Source organism: Ambystoma mexicanum, chromosome 1q (genome assembly GCF_040938575.1).
Source record: "Ambystoma mexicanum isolate Mex_15411 chromosome 1q, UKY_AmexF1_1, whole genome shotgun sequence".
NCBI lineage: Eukaryota > Metazoa > Chordata > Amphibia > Caudata > Ambystomatidae > Ambystoma > Ambystoma mexicanum.
This window is the reverse complement of record NC_090922.1, coordinates 117,049,452-117,064,333: the sequence shown is the minus strand read 5'-3', so window position 1 is coordinate 117,064,333 and position 14,882 is coordinate 117,049,452.

The window sequence follows — 14,882 nt, the reverse complement described above, 5'->3', positions numbered from 1 at the left end:
CTTTGTAAGCCAGGTGCAGTAACGTGGCATGCCAAACAACTCTATGAAGAATAATTCAAGAGTGTCCTTAGATGCAACAAAAAACAGCAGACATGGTATTATTAGATTAAAATTAAATGAATAGGAATTTATTCCATTTCATACACGGTGCTGTCAGACGTGACCCATAATTGAAAGACAGTGCTTATTTATTAGAAACAAACACAGATAAAACACCTGACGTACTCCCTGAACTTACACAAAGGCACAAGACGCTGCACACAGCCAAGTGCAAAGCGATTACCCAAGCTCATGGCTTAGGGATAAGGGATGGTAACTTTTGTAATGAACGATGAACATTCCATGGGCATCTCTCCACCTACCCCTTGTCTGGCTCATGTCTCGATGGACTGTTAAGTGTCCAAGGTTGGCTAGCAAGAAGCCAACCAATTAGAAACCCCAATGTTAGGCTGCCCGTGAAGCAGTATGCCAACCGTTCTCCTGTTGTTATTGTAGGGATTAGGTATTTTTATCTTCTTCTCTATAGGGGTTGCCCCAGGAGAAGCCATCAGATTGTTGTAATGCAATTAAATGTTTTGCACTAATAGAGTCAATATGTAGCCACCACCACTAACCAATCCCTTTTTCCCGTAGTTTTCTGCAACAAATATTATGTTATGACATTGGTAATTACGAGTTTTCAGTATTTAACCAATTGTTTCCTCTGTATCCTCTTAGAGCTGAGAGATTGCAATGCTCGTGTGCTGTCCCTGCATTATGTGCCTTGCACTTTGTCTACTTCATCTTTGAGTCTGGTTTGGAGGACGCAGAGTCCACTGGGTAATTTGGGACTTTCCTGGGCCATTTTAACAAGGGGGCCTCCTTGTTGGAGGTGCTGCATTTGTCAATGGCTTGAACACCTCAAGTGAGCAGAGCAGGTGACAAAAAGAGCCAGACAAAAACATGCATGTTCTCCCAAATATTTGGTTGTGAATACTAGCCTGATTTTTGTATATAAAACTGGCATGTACGGTGCTAATCTAGAGTCCTTAATCTATGAGATTACGAAACAATGCAGTGGGCCTATCAATTTATAAAGTGAAACGCACCCCCTATCTTAATTGAAGCATTAACATGCTGGCAGTTACCAATAGATATGTGCATGTTGTCTTGAAAGAATTTCATGTTTTGAACGATGTCATTGGACCAAGGTGCTTTAACTTGCACCATTTGATGATAATTTCACACTAGTCCCCCCCAAACATTCATTTGGGGAAATGGTAAGCAAGTTAATCAGTAGATGCAAGTAAGTGTGCCAGCACCCCAAAGTCTCTCAATTGAGCCCCTTTCCCACCTTTTGAACTGTTAGTTCCCCCAAGGTTACTGACTGTGTTTCAAGCAAGAGGTAGGTTATTCCAAAAACGTGTAATTAAGGAGAAAAACAAGTCTGCTTCTGGTATTAGTCCTCTTAGCATTTACAACTCCCTCTTTACTTTACTCCCTCTTTACTCCAAAATGTGCAACACACACCAAAAGTCTTAACTTTGGATGCATTGTATGGGAGCTGTTGTACGTAGGCAGCCTTATAATCCAGTCATTCAGGCATTCAGGGAAAACTAAATTTACGCCTCAAAGTGGAGCCAATGCTGTGACCTGTGGAGTGCCTCAGGGATTACCATTGTCCCCTTTGTTATTCAACTTTTACATGCAAGCAACCGTCAATGAGGATCTTTTACAAATTCCATCTGCTTTATCATTTCTATGTTCACCAACCTCGCTGGAACCCCGAGCGACCCTTGCCCCCGAGCATATACAGAGAAATCCTCAAACACAACACCCCAGCATCACACTTCAGACTTATGATGAGTATATCATTAAAGACAGGAATGTTACTAAAATCATTCAAATCAGCATACATCAAACCTCTGATTAAAAATGAATTAGAAAGCACTACAAACTGATGTCCAACCTGGCAAAAATATTGGTGGAAAAACACTGAAAACAGACTTCCTCTCAGAATAGTAGGTTCACTAAGATAACTTTTTCGCCTTCTTTCTATTTCTTTAAAAAACTGTAGCACCTGCGTTTTATTATCCCAGATGCTAATTGAATACTCACCTAAGTGGTGTCATGATTCCTGCCCCCAGTCCTCTGAGATATCACGCTGGAGCCGGACCACGATCACCTATGTGGCCCCTAATGGCCTCTCCATCCTCCCAGAGACCCACTTGGAGTCAGACCTGGCACCTGTGGCACCAGGCTCACACACAGTCTTAAGATTCACTTGGCATTGGACTTGTAATGTATTGTGGGCAGGATAGATGCCCTCACATAACCCAGTTCCTTGAACTGAGTGTGCACACTCGCCTTTTGGGTGTGGTTCAACCTAGCGATACCTGGGATACCAGAAGGCTAATTAAACCACGCCCGGGCAGAGAAACACGCTTTGCGTTTCTCTGCACCTGCAGCGTGAAACCCACCGTGCTCGGATCTGTCTCCTGAAGGCCTTCGCCTTTCCTCCGCATCCCGTGCACCTGCAAGAAAAAGAACAGCATTAATATTAGACTTACCTTGAGGAGCATCCAGCTTCCATCCATCGCTCCTCCAGTCCTATGGGCAGCTACGGCGGTGTCATCTCCATCTCGACACGCCGCAACCTAGGGAAGGATAAACAAACAGAAGAAAAGACATTAGTGAGCATTCTGCATAACTTAGCTTACTCGAAAACTGTAAGAAGAGTCAAACGCTTACCTGAAGTTAAGCCGCTCGGGGTAACTTCAGCTCCGGAGCATCCCATCAACCTGCAAGGGGATAAGACATTCCAGGTTAGCACAGAAAGCATAAGGAGGCGCCGCACATCTCGCTTACACACCGCACCTTATTCTCTCAGCTGGCAACCACTCTGGGATATTGCAGAACCTGAAAGGGACACCGAGACTAACATTGATTAATACAAGGAAGAGCGGGCAGCATTGTACATCGCGCTCTCACTCACCGTTAGTGTTCGGATCATCTCAGCAGCACAACGCCATCTCCGACCCCTCTCCAACACCTAAGAGAGAAGAAACACGTTACAGAAGGAATAAGAGTCAAAAGGACAGTTCATAAGACTCATTCTACTTACCGGTCAGGCTGAGGTTACAGCAAGCCCAGTCCGTCGGGCTCACACCAGTGAAGCAACTAGGCAGCATCGAGCCTGCATCATTCGACGCACCCCTGCACCGAAGGGCAGGACGGAGAATGCGCTACACAAGAAAACAAGGTGAGGAGTGGACAAGGGGGAAGATTTGGTCCCCAGGGAAGAGGGATCAACCAAGCAGAGACAATACAGTTAAACTCTGGCAATCCTGTGTTTCAGGCCCAGTCTCCAGTCAAACAGATTCCAGGGAAGGGTTTGAGGTCGTAGGAGGTCCAAACAGGCTGAGTGGCATCCCAGTGGATACCAGGTAAGCTTTACAGTGGTGGGCTGACCCTGCCAGTAATGACCCGCATCAAGGCACCCTTAATTGGTTGGTAGGCCATTATTGGCATGGTCAGCCTTGAACCTCGGTAAACATCACCACAATAATGATGCATTCTGAGTGCTATAACCTGTGGTAGTAGGCTTTGGCACATTACCGAGGGTCCATGAGCATTACCACCTGGTAATAGCACATGGAGGAAGGCATTATTGCTTTCCACCCAGTGAGGGTAGAATCTTTGTTTAAACCAACAAAGACAAATTAGAAACATTGGAATGTTGGCACAGACAACTTCTACCACCTACTATTCACTCTGCTGCTGCATTGTCTGCATTAGAACTACCAACATTCCTAAGTTATAATTAAGCAATACACGCTGACAGGTGGAGGCTTTACAGGGCCAGTTAGAAGGCCAAAAGAAGCAAAGGCTTTAACTGTAGACTAGTCAGTACCTGCCCGGTGAAGCTCCCTACCCCGAGGAGTCTTTTGCTATAAGTATCCCATCATGTTTACCAGAATGCTAATAGTTTTTTTTAATGTTGAGAATCGGCATGGTTGACATTTCTCAACTTTAAAAAAAAGTAACAAACCAATATGGCTGCCATGGATTAGGGATAAGGGAACTGCGAAGACTAACGTTTCCCTTTCCATGGTTGACATTGCAGCAACGGAGATGTGCTGGGAACACTGAATGTTGTCGGCGCCCGCGAGGGACAAAGACGTGCCAGGTAATTGGGGCGAAGGTGGGGGAAGGCGGGCCACACTTACCTTAATTCCCGGTAGGGAAGATGGCAGCCTCCCGCTTCGAAGGAGGCTCGGAATGGGGGTTTAGCCATGAGCTAAAGACCCCGTTCCCAGTCTCCCGATTGGCTGGGAGGGTGCCACATCCACCCTTGCCGGGTGCTAATTAAGCAAATATAGCCAGTTTCGAGGGCTGTACAGGGTAGTACAGCTCCTGGAACCTTTAATGAGGATTCCAGGGCTATTACAACCATGTACAGCCCTTGAAACTGGGTTCTATTGCTAGTAGGGTAGGATGCGCATTCGGATACAAAGAGAAATCCATTAGTGCAAAATCACAGGTCACAGTGAGCAGACAACCTATATATTATGCACAAAAAATACCCCAAAGATTGCAGATGTGGAAATAGTGGACCGGTCTTTGTGGGCAGTCCATCTCCAAGGCAGGGGGTGATGAACCGTGCGATGAGGCACTGTGGATCAGGTAAGCATCATTGTTGCTGAGGCAAGAGAAAGAAGATGCTGGGAAGGTGTGAGCAGCACAGAGTTTTCTCTGAACTAAGGCTCGGATTGCTGAATTCAGACAGATTTTGAAGCAACCTAAATCCCTGCTGCAACCATGTAGGGTGCTCATAAAACGGAATACTAGAGGTGGTCAATAGACGGTCAAATAGCACAGCGAGTAGTGCACTCGCTTTGACATCCATGCAGAACATGCTCACACAGGTTCGATTTCCGGCAGGGCCAGCCTTTCATCCTTCCAATGTTGATAAATGAGCACCACAATCCGTGGGTAATAATAAGCAGCACTCAGATGCCTGAGGATTTGTAGCACTATATAAATGGTGAATTATTACAATGCTGACATTTTTCACACACTCGTAGGGTTCAGACTCTCCTTTTTAAAAACTGGAGTAAGGAGGCCCAGATTTAACTGGCCCTGGAATCAGCCCCTAACAGAGAAGACGCATTAAGAATAACCGCGACAGGAGCAAGTGGGTTTGAAGCAGGAGCTCCAAAGTAATTAGCTTGGACTACATCATCCAAATAAATTACAGGTTTTAATCCAACAATCAATTTAGAAACCTCATTCAGTGAGCCTGAATTAAATATGTCTGAGTTAGAAACAGAAAGAAGCTGGCAACGGTCCCTGTAATTTGTCCTTTCAGGCATTTTTCTGCCTAAATCAGGACAGCTTTATCAAGAAAGAAGTACTTGAATTGAACACACTGCTTGACAGAGTGATCCAGAATAACATGCATGTTTGGATGTAAAAATGATTCCACTGCATCAAAAACGGCCGTCGCTTGATTGTCCGTCTGCTTGACTTGGTTGCATTAGTGCACAGGCATGGCCTTCTTGATTGCTGCATTTCCTTTTTCCGAGCTGCTTTTAAGATATGGTTAGTGGTCTTCCTCAGACTTGGAGATACACCAGGCTCTATCCAATTCCCCAATGAGACCTATCTAGTGTATGCGAATACCAAGGCTTGTAGGCTTCTTTGATCATTTAAATTTCAATGACAACAGCAGTTTCAAGAAAGGCGGAAACACTATCAGGATACATTGTCAAGAAAACATTCTGAACACAGTGCATTCTCATATTACCTGAGGACCGCAAGGAGGCCTCGCCCAGGGCGGCGATGAAGACCAAAGAACAGTTTCCTTAACTAATTCGTATAATATTATGTATTTTATGATGTGTTTGAACCTGATGACTTTTTGTCAAATAAGGGTTTTTTAACAACACATGTTTTTTTCCTCTGTGCAATCGAAAAGCGTCAGCCACATTTTTTTAATAAAGAACCAAGAAATGATATGAACAATCCAACTCTATGGGAACGGACCGACATGGCTACATGGCCAGAAATAACAAAATCAAGTTTATTTACTTTGTTTTGTGTGAGTAAGGGCAGTCGCTGTGACACCCTCAAATCTGCCAGGAAGGCAGAGAATGAATTTAACAAACCTGAACTAGGGATATTAAAGCCCAACAGAACAATGTTCTGAGTGCACAAACTTATCACCAAAGATAAGACATCCAAGGACCCATCAAGAAATGTGTCACATGACCCAAAAGGGCAATACATCATGTGAGTTTGGACGATGCAGTGCCTGACAGAAATAGTACTTCATATGAAGACATAGGAAACATTGAAGGGTTTTTATTTCTTTTCCTGTTGGAAGTTTCCAGGTCTGCATGTTAGTACAGCGTTGTTGTTTTATCGCGGGGCAGCGTGGATGTGATGTGCAAAGCACAGTGAGCCAATCGCTGCTCTGATGCCTCCTTCCATGACATGCACACTAGTGAGACACTAGTCATCTCCACAGATCAGATTCTCTGTTACTACATGGACCATGAACCCCACGGGTAGCAATCCACACATTCCTTTCCTGTCCCTGTTCCCCCTGAGGACTACCATATATATTTGACAGTCATTCCACTTCCACTAAGGTAGAAAGAGCTTCAAAACTGTGTTCACCCTTTATAGAGTCCAAACCCAGGCTTGCCCCTGCCAGCTGGTTCGGGGCAGTTCTAACAGGCGTCCTCCCCTTCACATTAGAAGTTGGAGCAACATTTTAGTGGGAAGGCGACCATCTTTCATCCCACAGGCAGCTTCCTGGAGAATCTAACCACCCACCAGACCGAAATCACATCCATAGGGGAGAAACAAAAAGACAAGTTAATTACATGTGTGGCCCCACTGTTCTTTGCAAATAACACCACTGTACAGCATGCACAAAGTTTTTGGGGGAGATTTGCCGTGTGCACCCTTCTGGCCATCAAAATATCTTGCGGATTAATTCTCGCCCCATTTACCCTTATTATTATCCAGCGTAAGAGTGGATTTGCTAGAATCTGGGGTGAGGGAATTCACCTTCGCAAAATACCTCTGACAAGTGAATCTGCTGGCAGCAGCAAGTCAAGCATTGCAAGAGTTCAACCGGCTGGTCCCAGCTGTCGTCCATGGCAGACCTTGAGAACCATGATCCACTACAATGACCTCTTTTACCATAAAGTAGCAATCCTCACTCGTATCTCGGAGGTGGAGTTGTAGCGCATTGCATGCAACATAAGAGGAATCACTATTGAGTTAGTGCAGACTGTCGTACCCCATGGGTCAATATTGGTAGAGGGCGGTGTAGCCGCCCAATGGCAGCCCATGCTGGATGCAGGCGAACACCTCTCCTTCTTCATGTCTCTTTAAATATCATCCATAATAAGTAATGTATGAAAAACTGCTGTATCAAAATCAGGTAAAAGTCCTCTACTATATGGATTTTCTCTTTTAACTCCAGTGATACATTCTGAAGCTCTTGGGAGAAACTCTCAAATGAGTCTACCAGCATGCTGTCCATAGATCTCCAGTTACAAATAGCCAATCCTTTAGAGCTGGAGGAATCAGGCGGTTTCAATTGATTCATTATGGCGGGCAGATACGATATGATAGGTTATCAATAACACGCTTAATACCCAGCGGTTTCTAAGCACAGACCCGGGGATTGAACCTGTGGTGCTCTGTGTCATCTTGCTTGCAAGGCGAGCACGTTGCCCCTGAGCTATCCTCCCGAGACGGAGGGTACCTGCTCAGTAGAACTTGGAGAAGCTCCTCTAGTATTTAAGTGTTGCACCTGGGAGAAGCTCTGCTTCTCTTTCTTGAGTCTGGTGCCCAGAAGAATCTTCGATTAGAGGCAAAAAGGGCTGTTGGGGGTGGGGGGTGGTCAACATGCTTTACTTTTGCACACATAGGTTTCGTTAGAGAAGGAGCACTATACAGGGCTCATGTGGGTCCCTGGTCACACTTCAGGCCACCTTTCCTGGGTTTTGTGGCTAAGGAACAATCAGTGGCAGCCGGAGCTTTTAGTTCCCCCCCGTTGTGCTGTAGAGAAAAGTATCACTGGGTAACTCCATGGCAAGCTTCCCACAAAAGCGACCACTTCATAAATATAAAATCAAATATAAAATTCACAGGAGGGAGACAAACATAGGCCGGTGCAGGGTTTAAGTCAAGGACAAGTAAATGAAGAGTGCAGAACGACTACGATTGCACCGGGCAGCAAACACAAGAGAAAGGATCCTCATCTGGCCATCTGACTGCCCAATAGCACTTGGTCGCACTTCGCCACAGCTTGATTGAAATTAGGGCAAATAAGCCTTACAGCCCGGGTGAAGTGGCATGCTTCTACTCCTCCAGCGCCCCTAAAACTCAGCCCGTAATCAGCAGGTCTACCCTCCTCAGCCCTACTGCACTTAGTCGAGTTATATTTGTATAGTTTTTGTGTTTTCCTGTTAGACCAACAGTATGGAACTCATCAGCACAGATTTAGAGAAAAAGATAGTGCCTTCGCCCATACAGATTAATGCGGCTTGTGTGAGATATTTATGGTGTACATTGTCTTTTGTAATGTTTGGCAAGATTACAATCTCTATTTTGTATATTATTTAGTGTTGGATATACTGTTTTGGTACATATCAAGGGTATGTCTGAAGAGAGAGGAAATGCTTATTGGCAGATTTGTGGAAGTGTATTTTCCCAAGAACTCCCTGTCCTATCCATGTTTCTTCCCTAAGCCTCTTACCAATCTCTCTCTATATACAAAAGGGACATGTGTGGATATGTGTGTGTGTGTGTCCGAAATGTTCAGCATTCTTCCCAACATGCTGCAAACCTGAAATTCGGCATGTGGATAGCTTCTACGGTGTAGAAAATGTAAAAAGTACAAAATATAAATATTTCTTTATATTTATTTTTGAAGCGGTCTGAAATCCTTGGATGTGTGTGTGTGTCTGTTCAACATGTTCAGCATACTTCCCAACATGCTATAAACCTGAATTTGGCATGTGGGTGGGTTCCATGGTGTAGACAATGTAACAAGTATAAAATATACCTTTTTCGGGTTCTTTTTTTTAAGCGGTCTGCAATGCTTACCCCTGCCATATGGCTCTTCGCACCATAGTTATGCCGTAGTTCTACGTTCATTGTTCCTAAAGTTCAGCAGTTCATGAAAACTTCAGCAGTTCATTGTTCCTAAACTTTCCAAACTATCAGCATTCTAGCTGATATTACCAGTACTAACTTTTGAAGTCATGCGGGTGACGAAAAACGGTTCTTTTGTACTAATGCGGGTGACAGAAAACGGTGCATGTCTCTTCAATAGTGTCTGCAATGACGTTGGCCGTCACATCGTGGCAAATCTTTCATAATTCCAGAAACTTAATTTCCTGCGGAAGTTGATGAATGCATGCCATCTCAACTGTACGAAGCTTACATGCTTCAGCCGTACACGTATGGGAACGTCACTTCAAGCTTACACTCTTCTGCCCTACACATACGGCACTTATGTTGAGGTCGCTGCTGACTCGGATGTAGATCGGTACACCAATAATGTTGCTGCACAATCTCAACGCTCCAACTCAAAGTAGCTGGAATTGATTTATGGGATTCATGCTTTTCTCATGTTCAGCTTCATGCGACTTGCTCCAGAGTTAGAAACAAAGACAATTTGTTCACAGTACCTTCTACAGGAAAGAGTAGCAATATGTTCTACAAAGAAGCATTAGTTTAGTTCATTGAATAAACGTCATACTAGGACTGAGGTAGGAATTACTGTGCAAAGCATGGGTACACATGCTAGTTCTTCTATACGCCTGCCTTCCCTACCTAACCCTCTTCCATCCATTGGGTGTCTCGTGGCACTTTGGCATACAGATCAGGCATCCTCTGTGAACCAGGGTGGGAGGGTAGTGTCCCTACCTCTCCAGTGGTTCCATTGACAGTCTGACAGTGGATTTTCCCAAGCTTCACCTTGTCCAGGATTTCTTACACACATTAGAGGTGTAGTCAGTGCAGCCCAAGACCCACCTTTGCACAGGTTTTGGAATCCCTTCCACCAACTTCTTAAGGCCAGCATTTTCAGGATTGTCATACAATGCATTCCTACTATCTCTTTCATCAGAAGTCACAGTTGTTGGCTGGCAGATTTACAGGGCACCAACAAGCAAAAATTAGTAGCTATCACAGCAAATAACAGGTTGCTTCATTCAAACTCCCTGGGCCTCATTACGAGGCTGGCAGAATGGGTTTAACGGCACAGGTAATGGCGTCGGTGCCATTAACCCCACTCCGCCCTATTACGAGGTTCCCAGGGAGCTAGCAACGGGCCCGTTATTAACGCCTGTTATTAACGGGCCCGTTGTTAGCTCCCTCCCCATTCCCATTGAACCCTCTGTGGCTCAAATGGGAATGGGGATTAATTTTTACCGGGTCCATGGAATGGGCAATTACCGGGTCCGCCAAGTTCGCCATGACTCGGTAATTGCCCATTCCATGGACCCATTAAAATTTCATTACCGGCGGCAGCCATACCCTTCCTGTGTTACAACAGATACATGATGGCCAGCTCGAAACAACAGCAAACTTGTTTGCAAGTAAAACCTTTCAACCGGAAGTTATTAAAAGGTCAGTGTGTATAACCTACTTTATTTAATTTGGATTATCATTGCAAATTATGTCTGGATCACCTGTAGGGTAACTCTAGCTGAACGTGATAAAGCGTGTTGCCTTCAAATCTCACATCACCGCCTCTTCTATTCACCGCACTTGGTTGGATAGTTATTCCTGGAGCTGTCACTGCAATGATGAAGATTTTGAACTTCGGAATCACTTTCTCCCTGCTCCGATATTCTGTTAGTCTCTGCCAAACCCTAGATCACCTTCACTTACTTCACTGTGGTGCATTACAATTGTGTACCTGTAATATTCTTATTCTGTACTTTTGTTGTTCAACACCTCCCATGCTTCTTTCCCCTTAGCACCCACCTGATCAGCATGTTTCCGAACTGTCAATGATCTGTCACCCCCACTCTCTGTCAACCTCTGTCCGCCGCCATCCATGCTGGGTCACCTGAAGCAATTGTACTGAAGTAGGCATATTATGAATCAAAACGAAATAAATATAGTAGGTGATATTCACTCCTCTAATGGGGGCCATGTGCCAGGTTACAGACCAGGTTACAGTATCACCCACACCTTCCTAAATCATTAAGTTTGAGGCTGAGCTTCGTTGTTGCTAGTTGTTCCTGGGTGGGGTTGGGGAGCCCAGATTGTTTTTGCAGATGGCAGCATTAGGCTAGAGTGCATGTCGAGAGTGATCTACGTGCCTAAAATAGCCACAGCACTGGGGCACAGGCAGCCGGGAGTGCGTCTTCGTGTACCTAGGGCTTATATGAATAAGGATCTTCTTAGTGCCAAGGCATGGCATTTGGGGGAATGTAATCTCTAGTGCCCTGGCACAATAGCCTTCATCTCCTTGTGCAAGGGACTGTGCTCCTCAAGAACAATGGATATCTTGTGCCTGCAGCTTGGAGGATCAAACCCTTCTGCTTTGTGTATGGCGGTTTGTGTATGGTAGTTTGTGTAGGGTATTTGGGGCACGGAACCAACTTTGCTAAGGGCAGTGAAGATTGGATTCTGCTAATGCTTATATAGGAGACATCACAGACAGGCTCATGCAACCATTTTTGTACATGGTATCTGGCAGTATAGGAGCAGACGCACAAAACTATATCTGGGAAGGTGGACACCTTTTAATAGGGCTAATGTGAAGGAAACTTTGGTTCGATATCACTTTATACCTCCGCGACTTGGTTAATTGCAAAAATTTGCGCTGTCGCATTGGTGTGTCATAGAACAGAGACTTTGAGTTCCTCGACTCCGGTTGTTAAACTCAAAAAACAAGCTGCTGTGACTGCACCATATTACTGCACCAGAAGAGAGTAAGGCTGAATCCAGATAGGGTTATGTGATAGGAAGGTTTAATTAAAAATGTCATTTCCACGTCTCGCGTTGTGGCGAAGTAGAGCCTAGAGCGGGACGCGGAAATGACATTTTCAGTTGGGATTGATCCCAGTTATTACATCTTCAGTAATGGTTACAAGAAGCAATGCTGGATATGCCCTGATTTGAGAAAGGCACCTTGCTGAAACACGTGCAATCTATAGGGCAATTTATTTAAACCTTCCTATCTCATAACCCTACGTGGATTCAGCCTTATTCTTTTCTGGGGCAGTAATATGGTACAGTCACAGCAGCTTGTTTATTTACCTTTTAATAGGGTAGTTGTGCTTATGCAGCCTCTTTTGCCTGTGGCATGGTAGAGATGAACACAGGTCGCCACTTCACCAGAGTACCGTCAGACATGCAAGCACTAATATGATATGTGCACATTGCATTTAATGCATCCCTAGAGGTCATACATGGTGTTTGGGCCCAACAATCGGCAAACCAGCCTTGTTGATGAGTTTTCTTCACATATTAACATTTTTAGAGAAAATAGCCTCTCTATCAGAGAAGGAACCTCATCTTCACCTTCTCAGTCTGTCCTATACCTTGATCCGATGTCGTGTAAAAAAACGTGTCACTCTTTTTAAACTTCCTCTCGATGGATGCACACATGCCAAAATAATAACTACAGATCAGGCTGAAATCCAACAGTAAGAGTAGAAAATATGGAAATGAATAGCCAAGCTATTCCAATTTCCAAGCTAGAAACGATAGATAAAATTTGCAAAATTATTCATTTGAACTTTGAACCTTTAGGTTTGAGTCTCCTATGCCTTAAATATTAACTACATTCCTCAGTTCATGAAGCTGTTCCAAAATCAAAATGTCAAAAGAAGTAATGCAAAGAACGATATCCCAATGCGCACCCAACATCTGTTTCCACTATTGTATCCTCGAACTAAAAAACAATGAGCAATCAATTTCTTTAAAACGCAACCTCTGTGTCATGCTGCTTTGAGCGCGGTCGTATAGTTAAAGTTACATTGTACTTTATATATGAACATTGAAATAATTCTTTCTCTTGCAACTTTAGAACCTGTGACCAGACTTGGCATGCAACTGATTGTGACTGATCCGCTCAAGCATGCGAAATTGGCAAGAATCCACACACTGATTAAAATGTCATAAGAAATTGAAAAATGTTGGTAGAATGGAGATCTCAAAAAAGATAATTATTTTTGGAATATGATTTCTCTAAATTGTCTAATTCCACTTTCAAGATGTTTGGCATACATTGTCACATAGGGCACCTAAGATCAAGAAGGATGCCAAGACAAAGTACTGCCATTATATATTTTTATTTGGGGATCTTAAAACTATAAAACTGGGATCTTCCCACAAGAAATTATTATTCACAGAATAGCCTCTTCCCAAAGAAATGTCTCTCCCACTGGGATGAGTAGTTAGGTCTTCGGGCCCCATGGAGAAAATGTCTAGGTTCAAACAGTGCCTAAGAGGTTGATTCACCTCCTTCCTCTGGAATTGCAGGAAGGTGTTCTATCTTGCTAGTTGTAGGCTTCCCCACACATAGATGGGTCCATGGTTGTGGTTGGCAGGGAGAGGCAGAGAAGGGTCCTTGGAGAGGAATGATTGTACTCTGGATTTCGTCCCTTTCATCACACAGATCTAACTGTAACCTCCATATGGGCTCCCACTCCTACTGTTTGTCCCTGTCTTCCACCGTCTCCTTTCTATGTCTGCTTCTGATCTCCAAACCTCTTGAACCTCCAACTCTCTTGTCTCCCTATCTGTGTTTACCTTTTCCTTCAAGTATTTTCTTTCAACCACCTCTTTCTGCCATCTCTCGCCTTCAGAATGCACCATCTCTGCCTTGGCCTCTTTTACTCCCACCATACCAGTCTTGCCTCTTGATGTGAGCATCTGCATGTTGATCCCTTTAAATAGTACAACTTCTGTCTGTCCTATTTCCCCTCCTGATTTTACAAGCTCTTTATCTTTCCACTATCCACTCCTGATGTTACCACCTTCTTCTTGATCTCTCCAACTGTCACCACCTCTCAAGCCTCTTTGGTGTCTTTAGCCTCCACTTCTTCCACTGCTTTCCAATCCCTAGCCTTCTCCAAAGGTGATCCTTCTGCTTTGCAGCCCACACTAAGCTAATGAAGCTGGTTGCATTTATACAGAGTTCCCTCCCCTCCCTGGTACACCTTTCATTGAGGTTATGGAACTTTGAGTTCCTCCCAAAATGGGATTGGTTAGCTCTCCTGAATCCATCTGTAGATTCTGTGCTCTCATGGGGTTGCACCAAGTCTATATAAGGCTTGTCCCCCAACTTGGATTTCATATGTGTTCCTCCGACTCTCCCTGAGGTTCCCTGCACTGAGCCAAGGGTTGAGGGGCTTCCAGTGTGAGTCTGAAACCATGCTGGGAACATTTTCTCTATGTTCATATTCAATGTGGAAATTGTATGAGCAGAGAGCCTGATACTTTGTCATCATAGCATGTCATTTTGTTGCTGGGGAATACTGTGTAATCCTGCTTCTGGTGCCACTTTTTACATGGCCAGGAAGATATGGACTGGAAACATAGTATCTGAAGAACCACAGAGCTCATCAAGAATTCCACAGATCTCCAATCAAAGCTAATTGGACGTGCTAGGTAAACCGCCAAGAGTAGCACGGTATGGGCATATGTGCTATTTAGGCTGATTACATAGGAACAGTCTCTGCTGAAAGGAAAGATCTTCTTTACTGAATTGGATCTTCAGGTCTGGATAGGACAAGCTTCAGGCCCTCTCTAAAAAGGAGATGGCAGCTCTCCCATTAACTAATCTGCCAGGTATTGAAAGGGATTAGACCACAGTCAAACCCTCCATGGCTGGTCTATCCTAATGGGCC